This window comes from Castor canadensis, chromosome 2 (assembly GCF_047511655.1).
Source record: "Castor canadensis chromosome 2, mCasCan1.hap1v2, whole genome shotgun sequence".
Classification (NCBI taxonomy): Eukaryota; Metazoa; Chordata; class Mammalia; order Rodentia; family Castoridae; genus Castor; species Castor canadensis.
The window spans coordinates 16,007,012-16,017,591 of record NC_133387.1 but is presented as its reverse complement, the minus strand read 5'-3'; positions in this window follow the sequence as shown (position 1 = coordinate 16,017,591).

Sequence of the window (10,580 nt, the reverse complement as noted above, 5' to 3'; positions counted from 1 at the left end):
GACTGGCTCCAAGAGACTCAGCTGGGACTGTCAGAACTCCCAAAGGGGTAGCTCTTGGGAGCTGGTCTGCAAACTCCTGCTCAGGTCCCCAGAGTTCGGTCCAGCTGGTCCTCAAGCTTGTGTTTGATTCTCTGGGTTCATGAGACATTGATCTCATACCTCTCTCACTTTTGCCTTACATTAGCATATCATTTATGACTCAATTGCAATTGGCAAAAAACCCAAGTCCTACCTAGGTCTCCTAGAGCCTCTCTGGGGAAAGGGCCAGGCTTTGCCACCATCCCTGTGCATTTTCTGTACATGCCCATTGCATCCTTGAGGCCAGAAGCCATTTCCAGCTTCTAGGGTGGGACACCCTAAGATACTGCAATTACTCATGTTTCAAGGCAGGGGTCAGATGCCAAAAGAAGGACAAATACCCACAAATACCCACTGTGGTCCTTCCTTCTTCCTTTCATCCTTCTCTCTCTCACTTCAAAACCCTGTTTTCTGGATGGTGCTGGTGGCTCATGCCTGTAATCCTAGCTACTTGGGAGGCTAACATTGGGAGGATCACTTTTGAGGCAAGCTCAGCAAAAAGTTTGTGATACTCCATCCTCAAGCAATAACTAGGCATGGTGATGCATGCCTGTCTAGGCTAGCACAGGCAAAAAATCCAAAAGACCCCATTTCAACAGAAAAAGCTGGGTGTGGTGGGTCACGGCTATGGCTCCTGTCATCCCAGCTATGGTAGAAAGAGTAAAATAGAAGGATAGGTCCAGACTGGCCTGGGTAAAAAGTGAGATTCTGTCTCCAAAATAACCAGAGCAAAAAGGGCTAGAGGCATGGCTAAAATGACTTTAGAGTGTCCGCCTAGCAAGTGCGAAACCCTGAGTTCAAATCCCAGTACTCTCCGCCCCCTGGGAAAAAAACAAAACCATAAACAACAAACATATAAATACGCTCCAACTAGATTCAGTAGCCAGCACTTCACCACACTTGCTCTCGTTCTATCTCCCTGCAAACACACTGCTGTTGTCAAACTCTTTGTGAGCTGCAGATCTCATGAACTTCTAAGTATATACCACCCCAAAAAATACAATACCACCCCAATATACAATACCACCCCAAAAAAGTGAACAGTGGCTGGGCGCCAGTGGCTCATGCCTATAATCCTAGCTACTTGGAAGGATGAAATCGGGAGGATTGAGATTCAAGCCAGCCTAGGCAAATACTTTGGGAGACCCCCATCTGCAGAATAGCCAGAGCAAAAAGGCCTGGATGTGTGGCTCCAGTGGCAGAGCGCTTGCTTGCAAGCGTGAAGTCTTGGGTTCAATCCCAATCCTGCCAAAAAAAAAAAAAATGTGAACAGTATCGCCATACTAGAGAAGAATCTAGAGACAATATTTAAAGTGCCTCAATTTTTTTTTGAACCAGGTTCCGTCTAGGGCCACATATTTACACCTGGCTACTGTGTCCTCTTAACTTTTTGCAATAACTCTGGGAGCAAGGTCCTTGCTATGGTATGAATGTGTGCCCCAAGTCAAATGTTGGAAACTTAGTCCCCAAAATCCATTGTTCATGGTATTTGGAGGTGGGACCTTTGGGAGGTGATTGGTCATGAGGTCAGTCTCATGAATGGATCAGTCCATTTGTGGGAATGGCCTTCCTGTAGAAGCAGCTCTCTCTGGCATGTTTGCTCTGTCTCACCTTGTGATGCTCTCAGCCATGTTATAATGCGGCAAGGAGGGCCTCACCAGATGCCAGTGCCAGGCTCTTAGACTGTGCCAAATAAACTTCTTTATAAATTACCAATCTCAGGTGTTTTGTTATAGCAACAGAAAAGGAATGAAAACAAATTCCTTCTACTTAAGGTGAGGAAACAGATTCAGAGAGTTGAGGAACTTGTCCGGGATCTCCTCAGGGAGAAACCCAATGTATCCTCCAACATCTCTGCCTTCCAAACACTTTTGCTTCCTTTTGTCTGCATTATGCCCTGCCTCATCCTCTTGGGCATTTTATCCCAGTCTGGTTAAACTGGTTCCTGCAGGTCTTGGGTTGGGGTGGAGGTGGAGGCAGAGGAGCTGAACCAGTTGTTTGGCAGACTAGGCATCACTTTCAAGTTCCTCCAGCTACCCACAGCCCCTAAAACCTATCTCTTGCTACTGAGACACTTGTCCTCAATTGGGAGCCACAAGGCAGCCCTCATTTCGTTAGGGATTCACTTGCTGCTAGCAAGGCCAAGGAGAGACAAACATGGCCTCCGCAGAGGAACAAAAGGTGACTCCTGTCAGGTGTATAGGTGAGGCAGCAATGGGCTTGAGAAAATATTTCAGCTGGATGTGCACAAGCCCGCTGGCTGCCGGAGACTTGGAGATGAGCCAGAACACAGTAATAAAACATCTCTCTGAGTCATCTGCTGGTTAGAACACAGCTCCTCCCTTCTTAAGGTCTCTGCCTTTGTTATGGTTTGGATATGAAGTATCCCTCCAAAAGGCTCATGTGCTGAAGGCTTGGTCTCTAGCTAGTGGCACTATTGAAAAGCCAGTGGATCATGTAGTCGCTAACCTCATCAATGGAATAATCCATTTATGAGTTCATACTGGATGAGTTATTAGGAGGTGGGGCCTCATCGGAGGAAATAGGTCACTGGGGAAGGGACTTTGAAAGGTACATTTATTCCTGGCTCTCTCTGTCTCTCTCCTCTCTCCCTCTCCCTCTTTCCTTCCTGCCATGAGGTAAGCAGCCTCCTATGCCACATACTTCTGGGGGCCGATATTCTGTCTCACCAGCTAACCTTGAATTGAAACCATGAGCCAAAATAGAGCTTTCCTTCTTTTTAAGTTCTTTTACGCAGGTATTTTGTCACAATGATGGAAAGCTGACTAACACAGCTCCCCCCAAATCCTCTCCTACAAAATGCAGCCCTTGCAGGACGGTAACTGATGGGTGAGTACACACCTTGCTGTCCTGTGGGTTAATGTCCCCAGCCAATAGTCTCTTGGTCTGAGGTTCAATGCTTGGACCTGGCTGGAGTCAGGTGGAAGGTCCAGGAGACCCAGGGGAGAAAAGGAGTACAGCTGGGCCCTGGGACTTGGGACAGGAGAAGCAGTCTGCTCCTCACACCACAGGTCGTAGGAAAATTTTCCCAACAGCTGGAGGGGTGCCCACTGCCACAGTTTGAGGGCAACAAAAGAAGCAGAAGAGTCTGAGGGAGGAGATATAAATTCCCAGAAGCACTTCAGTGAGGAGGTCCCAAATCTGGGGATCCTGTCATCTCCTTCCCCATGGAGCTGAATCAGCCATTGTGGGTGAAATTTGCTAGCCCAGGAGTCTTTAGGCAGAAGGTAACTTTCAAGTCAAATCACCTTGCCAGAGTCCAATGAAAGGGCCTAGAAGAGCACCACCAGTGGCCACCTTTAGTCTGCACTAAAGGTAGACATTGTAGTCTAATCATGTCAGCAGGCAGAGAATTGTGTTTCAAGACAGAGATGATAATTATTTGTACAGTCAGGAAAAAGGCCACGAAGCAGTCGTTTTCTAGGGAAAGGCATAGCGGTGATGGGGGAGAAAAGACTGGAGTGTAAGACAGGGCTTCTCAAATATAGGAATTAGGTGTGCTTTTCCAGCACTGGGCCAGATGGAGAAACATCACATATTACATTTCCTTGGGATATGGAGGGCCTCTGCCTGTCCCCATGCCACCTGCTGCCATGGCCCTGAACCAGTGTGGGTGGAGCCCACCTCGGAGTCTCCAGGCCCTTCTGCATGGACGGACATGCAGGTGGCTGACTTCCCCATCCAACTCCTGGTACAAAGCCATTCTGCCTCCCTGGCTTCTACACAGGGCCTCAGCCCCATTTCCCACCTAGGCTCTGTTGAAGCTTAGCTTAGTGGTCTGTCCTCCATAATTCCTGGCTATCCTCCTACCCCTCTCCCAGCTCCTCTCACAGACCTGGCTAGCTGAACTCTTCAGTTGATGGCAAAAACCTGCCATTGAAAACCATCCTCTCACCAGGTGCCAGTAGCTGACACCTGTAATCCTAGCTACTCAGGAGGCAGAGATAAGGAGGATGGCTGTTTGAAGCTGGCCCTGGGCAAATAGTTTAAGAGACCCTATCTTGAAAATACCCAACACAAAAAGGGCTGATGGAGTGCCTCAAGTGGGAGAGCACTTACCTCACAAACGTGAGCCCTGAGTTCAAATCCCAGTACTGCCAAAAAAATAAAGCAGAAAACCATCCTCTCCACTTCGGTCCCTTAGATTGGATCCTGCCTGGAATGTCTGGAGCTTTCGATCGTCCTGTGTAGTGGGTGCAGGAAAGCCTTTGGCAGAGGTTCCACACTTTTGCACAGTCTTCATATGGAGCCCAGGTTGCCTGGACTTTGAGATCATCCTGGCTCAGCCTCGTCAGGGATGAGATTACAGATGTGTGCCACCCACCCATTCCCCTCATGTCTTGGTTTCTGCCATGTCTAATCTTGGCTCCTCTCTCCCTTCAGGAAGCTTCTTGCACAGTGAGGGAGGCCACACTGGCAGCTCTACACTGTAAGATCAGTGCTATGTTCTGGTATGTGTGTGATTGGTGACCATCTGCTTAGTTTTTAAGTAAGAGGTGAGAGATCTCCAGGCTCAAACACCATCACCATTACCATTTTGGGACAAAACATTCTATTGCAGAGGAAGAAGCAGAAAATATCCACCGTGATACCCACTTCTCTTTAAAATCAAACCCCTCGGGTACAGCACTTGCCTATAGCATGCACCGAGTCCTGGGTTCAATACCCAGCACTGGCAAAAAATCAGATCCGTCACCTCACGGAATAGCACTGGAGATGAATTCTGCCTGATACATGCTGTCCCCAGGCATTGGCCTAAACTCTTTTAGGGCTTAGACATCTTCTCTCTTCTTGTGTGGACCCTGATGGCTCCTCCCCCTGTCTACCATTTCAGAGCCAACCCCCTCAGAGGCCCCACAATTTCTCTTTTACACCCTCCCCAGTCTGGGGCCTGCTACCCTCCTGACCCTCTGGGAGCACTTGTCCCCACTCAGCCTCCTCTAGCCTTGGGCTACTCCAAGGACAGCAGTCCAAGGATCTTCTTCTGTCCTGGATTATTTCTATTTTATGAGTCCAGGCTTTTAAAAACAAAACACTTGGCTTTCCTCTGGGGTGAGGCACATTTCCAGTTTTAGGACAAAAATTCCAACTACACTCTTAAGAAGAGGAACCAAAAAATCTCTCTTTTTCTGGGTACTATGTCAACAGGAACGTCAGATGGCTCATCTTAAAGTCAGATAGCAGAGACTTCCTGCCCATCACTGGGTGCTTCTTCATGCTGGCAGGAATAGGGATAAATTGCTTAACTCCAAGGGTGTCCTTCACAGGAGCAAGTAGGTGCGTGCACCCTTGGACCCAGCGAGCCACAGCCTGGTCAGGGTGACCAGATTTCAGAGGAAGATGTGGGGTGTCCCTGTGAGATGCAACCACCTATTCTAGGCCCCACTGTACAGAATTCAGTGAGGACAGAGATCAAGCTAATATCTAACCCACCAGATTCTGGTTCCATGGTTCCACCTGGCTGTAAAAGATTGGAGCTTCCAGCTGAATGCAGTGGGTCATGCTTGTGAACCCAGTCACTCAAGAGGTAGAGCTTGAGGATCATGGTTCAAGGCCAGCTTAGGCAAAAAGGTAGTAAGACCCTACCTCAAAAATGACCTAAAAGCAAAAAGGGCTGGAGGCATGGCTCAAGTGGTAGAGCGCTTGCTCGCCTAACAAGTGCAAGGCCCTGACTTCAAACCCCAGCACCAACCAGGTGCTCCCCCTAAGTCTGCTCCAGGGAAGCTGCTCCAGGGAGTCAGTACACTAGGTGGCAGGACTGGGAGCAGTCCTGGAGTAGTACTATACTGTCAGGGTAAAGGTCAACCTCAAGCCTTAGCAGCCCCATAGCCACCTGGGGTTCATCTTCCCTGACTCTCTCTCTGGCCTTGGACTTGGAGCGCTCAGGACTGAGCTGACCTGGCTTCCCCCGTCTGTCCTAGGCCTGGTGTCCTCTGCCTGCCCAGGCCCTGGCCCATCTCTGTGACGGCTCCCTGCTCCATCTGTTCTCAGAATGCACCAGCACATCAGGGCAGGTGGGCCTGCTTCCTGAGACTGGTCCAGTTATTGTAAAGGCCCCAAACATTCAAGGACTGGGCCAAGTGACAGAGACGACGGTCTTTCATGACCACTGTGCTTCACCAGGAACAACCACACCAGTCGCCCTAAAATCCACAGACCCTCCACACCCACTCCCAACTCTGCTGGCTAGTGAAGAAAGGGTGTCTGATGAGAAGGCCCTGGAAGAGCTCTGCTACCAAGGAAATGTACTTGAGAAGATGGCTTGAACCTTTGCTAAAATCCCCTACTTGACTTCCATAGAAGTTACTGTTTGGCTGCCCTTTTTATAAGGCAGAATGAGAACTTTTTCTACTAGAGGTAACTTGAGTGTGGCCCCAAACACCGGTTAGGCTTTCAGGATGCAGAGTTGGCCTTTTGCTCCACGCTGAGTAGGTAATGGTGGTGGAAGAAGTTCAGATAAATAGGAAAATGAGGAGGAGGGATAAGGAGAGTTGGGGAGAGAGGAAGGGGAGAGAGTGATTGTTGGGCTAGCCCTGTCCTCTTTATAGTCACTGTGACTTCTCTGGCCAAGGAGAAGTTATCTGCATCACTCATTCTGGCTAAAGTGAACACAACGTGTATAAGACAACATTCTGAGGGCTGAGGCTTCGTCTTTCACAATCTTGGGACCAAATGTGTGGAATCCATCCAGTTTTATCCTTCTTCATTAGGGAGTAGACATTCTTATTTCTGGGACCCACCCAGAGACTCCAGCCCAGAGTAGATCATATCATAGGCCATTTTGTGATCACAAGAGCCTAGGTTACACTTTCTAAATTATAAGTCCACATACAGGAATTTCAAGGCCCAGTTTGGGAGATTGACCAGGGTCAAGTTTAAAGGCTTTGCTTTCAACTGCTAATAATTCCATTTTCCTGACAAGCTTTCTATAGTTTAAGGGAAATTGGGTTTATTGTTTTATAATAAAAATTTGTAGGAAAGGGGCATTTGGGGGTAGTAGTTCCTAATTGGCTTATGCATGGATTCCTTCAAGACCCAGTGAAAAGTTTTGAGGGGTCACAGATGACCACTCATGAGCAACAATATAAGGACCCCTGGTTCAGCCAGGCGCTGATGGCTCACGCCTGTAATCTGAGCAACTCAGGAAGCAGAGATCAGGAGGATTGCGGTTTGAAGCCAGCCAGGGCAAATAGTTCACAAGACATTATCTCAAAAACAAACAAAAAAAACCCTTCAAAAACTAGGGCTGGTGGAGTAGCTCAAGATGAAGGCTGTGAGTTCAACCCCAGTACCTAAAAAAAAAAAAAAAGGACCCCATTTCAGAGGCAGAAGCTCTAACTTAAAAATCAATTTCCCTGCATTTTTGCATTTTTGCCCACGAAGCTTTCACAGGCTTTGATGGACTGTTTCCCACCTGCCTCATCAGAGCCCCAGTTGAGATTATGACTGCCTTTTACCTGCGGCCAGATTTGAACACCATGAGTCAGTCACATGGCATGAGAGCTACTGGTGCTTGAGAACTAAACGCTGTGAATTTGAGCCAGAACTGTGACATTGCTGCAAGCAAGACACACTGACTAAAATAGACATTTAAGTGATTGTTAATTCTAAGGAAGTTTGCTTGGGCCACTAAGATAACTCAGGGTCTTGGAACGTTGAGGCCTCCCTCCCTTTGTGGTCTGGGGACACAGTCTCAAGGGACTGCCAGATTGTCCCTCTGCCTTGGAGGTTTCACTGGTTATCTAGAAGTTCGCCTGGATCATGATCATACCTCGATGCAGAAGGAAATGTTTTCTTGCAGGTTTGATGAGCTGAGCTTGCGTTCCCTTCAACATCTTCTCTGGTCACCATGGCAATGGGTAGATGACAGTTTTAGTGTTATCTTACCTGGGCATCTTACTAACATGGGTTAAACCGTGTCTTCCCACACCCTAAATTCATGTGTCGAAGTCTTAACCCCTAGTACTTCAGAATGTGACCCTATTTAGGTATCATTTCATTGCAGCTGTCATTAGCTGCGGTGAGGTTTGCAGGGTAGGTGATCATCCAGTATGACTGGGTCTTTGTTAAAGAAGAGATTTGGACACGGACCTGCACAGAGGAGAGAGCAGATGACGATGAAGACATCTACAAGCCAAGGAACCAGCCCAAAGCTATGGGAGAGACTTGGACCTTGTTCTTCCTCACAGTCTTCAGAAGGAAGCAACCTTGCCAACACCTCGATCTCAGACTTCTGGTCTCCACAACAGTGAGAGTGAGACAATAAGGTGCTGTTGCTTACACCACTCCATCTGTGATCCTTATCACAGCAGCCCGAGGAAACAAATATACTTACCTAGTGCTTTCTAGGCCACGAGGAACCCCATCACTGAACACCAAAACATGCTGACGCTGGTTGGCACACAAGCCTACCTCTGCCCCCACCTTAGTCTTTGTCCAGAGGCGGGGCGGGGGCGGGGGGGGGATGGGGGTTATAATGACCTTTCCAACCACAGGTGGGCTTGTACAAGAGGAATGAACCTGGATTGAGGAATCAGGCCAGAGACAGCAGGGACATGTTCTTAAAATACCCGCCCTGCCCCCACCCCGGAGAACACAAACCATGGGCAAGTTTTCCACCCCCCCTTAGAGTCCTGGACACCTCAGAGGAATTTCTATGCATGGGAGGACAGAGGCCAAGGCATCCTGCGCTGAGGCTCCCTTCAGCAGCCTTGCTCCAAGGAGCACCCTGTAAGTCCCCAAGGGCTGCAGATGGCCCCTGCTTGTGGCTTAGTGACAGGAAAAGGGAGTCCTTGTGGGCAGGCACGGCCTGCAGGGCTCATGGTGCCCTGCAGAGAGCAGGTGGATTGGAAGCAACCCTTCCTCCAGCAGACTCAGCCCCTTGGCAGGAGGCCTAGCTTTGTGACCCGGTAGAACTGAATTCCAGTTCCCAGTGACTCCCAGGTCACGTTCCTCCTTCAGTGAGCAGCTCGAATGGCTCCCTGTCCTCAGCTGGCATCAGCTCCTACTGATGCACTTACACCGCCGGGAAGGAGATGGAGCCTATCACCCAAAACTGCAGCTAAGGTGGAACGCTGTGTGTAAGAGGTGCTAAGAACCCCACATTCTAAGCCTGAGGAACCCCAGCATTGCGGCCAGACCTTTCCTCAGGACTCGCTTCCTGTTCTCTGTAAGAGTGCAGGGAGGAGAGTTTTGGTGTTTGGCGAGAAGGACCGTTTCTTTTTAGGGCTGCTGCTCTCCTTTCCAGAAGCCAAGGTGATGGCGCAAGAAAGTCCCCAGTAAAGATCAAGGCGGGTGTCTCTAAAGGAGTCTGGTCTTGCCTAGGTGTGTGCTGAGTGTGGAATGCCCTTGCTCTTTGGGTCTGTGCCTCGAGCAAGAGGGAGTGGTGGGGTGAGTAACTGTGGGTTGACAGCCCTCCTGGCTTCAGTGGGTAGGTAGTAAGAGGTGCGCTCCACCAGTGACTGCTCTTCCACGCACTGGCAGCGCCCCCTGGCATTGGAGCCCCCACCTCCTAACCGATGGTAATGGGGTGTCCTCAGCCGGAACTACTTCCAGACAGGTGTTATGCTGGCTGTGGGCTCTCTGAGACAACCTTCAGCAGGGCACAGTCCTCATGATGGATCAGATCAGCCTTATTCTGGGAGGTTGGCCCCGCATCGCAAGTGACCAAGAGCGCAGGGCCACCAACCATGCTCCCCAACAGGACCTGCGCCCTGGCGCACCCCTCCGTATCCCTTTTCGAGTCACAGCGTGGCAAGTCTTCCTGTAGGAACTCAGTCGTACGCCCTTGTTGTCACTAGAGGGCGACCGTGTGCGAAGGCAAAGCAGAGTGCTGCCGAGCACCCGCGCCGCGGGCCTGGGAACGCGGCAGTTTCCCAAGGCGGGTCCCCCGAGGGCGGAATGGCGGCGCTGGCCACCGGTCCTCTCGGCCGGGCTCGGGCATGCACTTGAGGGCAATGGCCCTGACACCCCCCCCCCCCAGAGCCCCTCCGGGATAGAGGACCCGGGGGGCCCGTGCCAGTCTCCGCCTCACCCCCGGGGGGCTCCCAGGGCTGTGCGCACACAGAATGTAGCACTTCAGCCACGGGGCACCTGTTTTGTCCCCAGAAGGCTGGTTTTAGATGAAGCGTTTTCTCAGGGCAAGGACGTGAGGCCTAAGAGAGGGAAGAGAGGACACGCATGGCCGGCCCAGAGCGGCCTCCAAAGCGCCACGCTGGAGTTCAAGGTCACAGCCAAGGTGCCGCAGAGGCCCAGGCCGCTGGGCACGATCCTGATGGCAGAACAGTGTCCTCGCAAAACCAGGCTCTGTGCGCGCGCAGCTGTACAATTAAATAGTAATTCAACTTACGTAATAGTAACAGTAACATGGTAGTAATAATTAGAACTCTGCGTTTGTGGGAAGCTTGAGGGGAATACATCCTGCCTCGTGAATATGTTGGGTACGGGTTCCTTAGTCTCTGCCACGTCTCCAGGGCAGGACG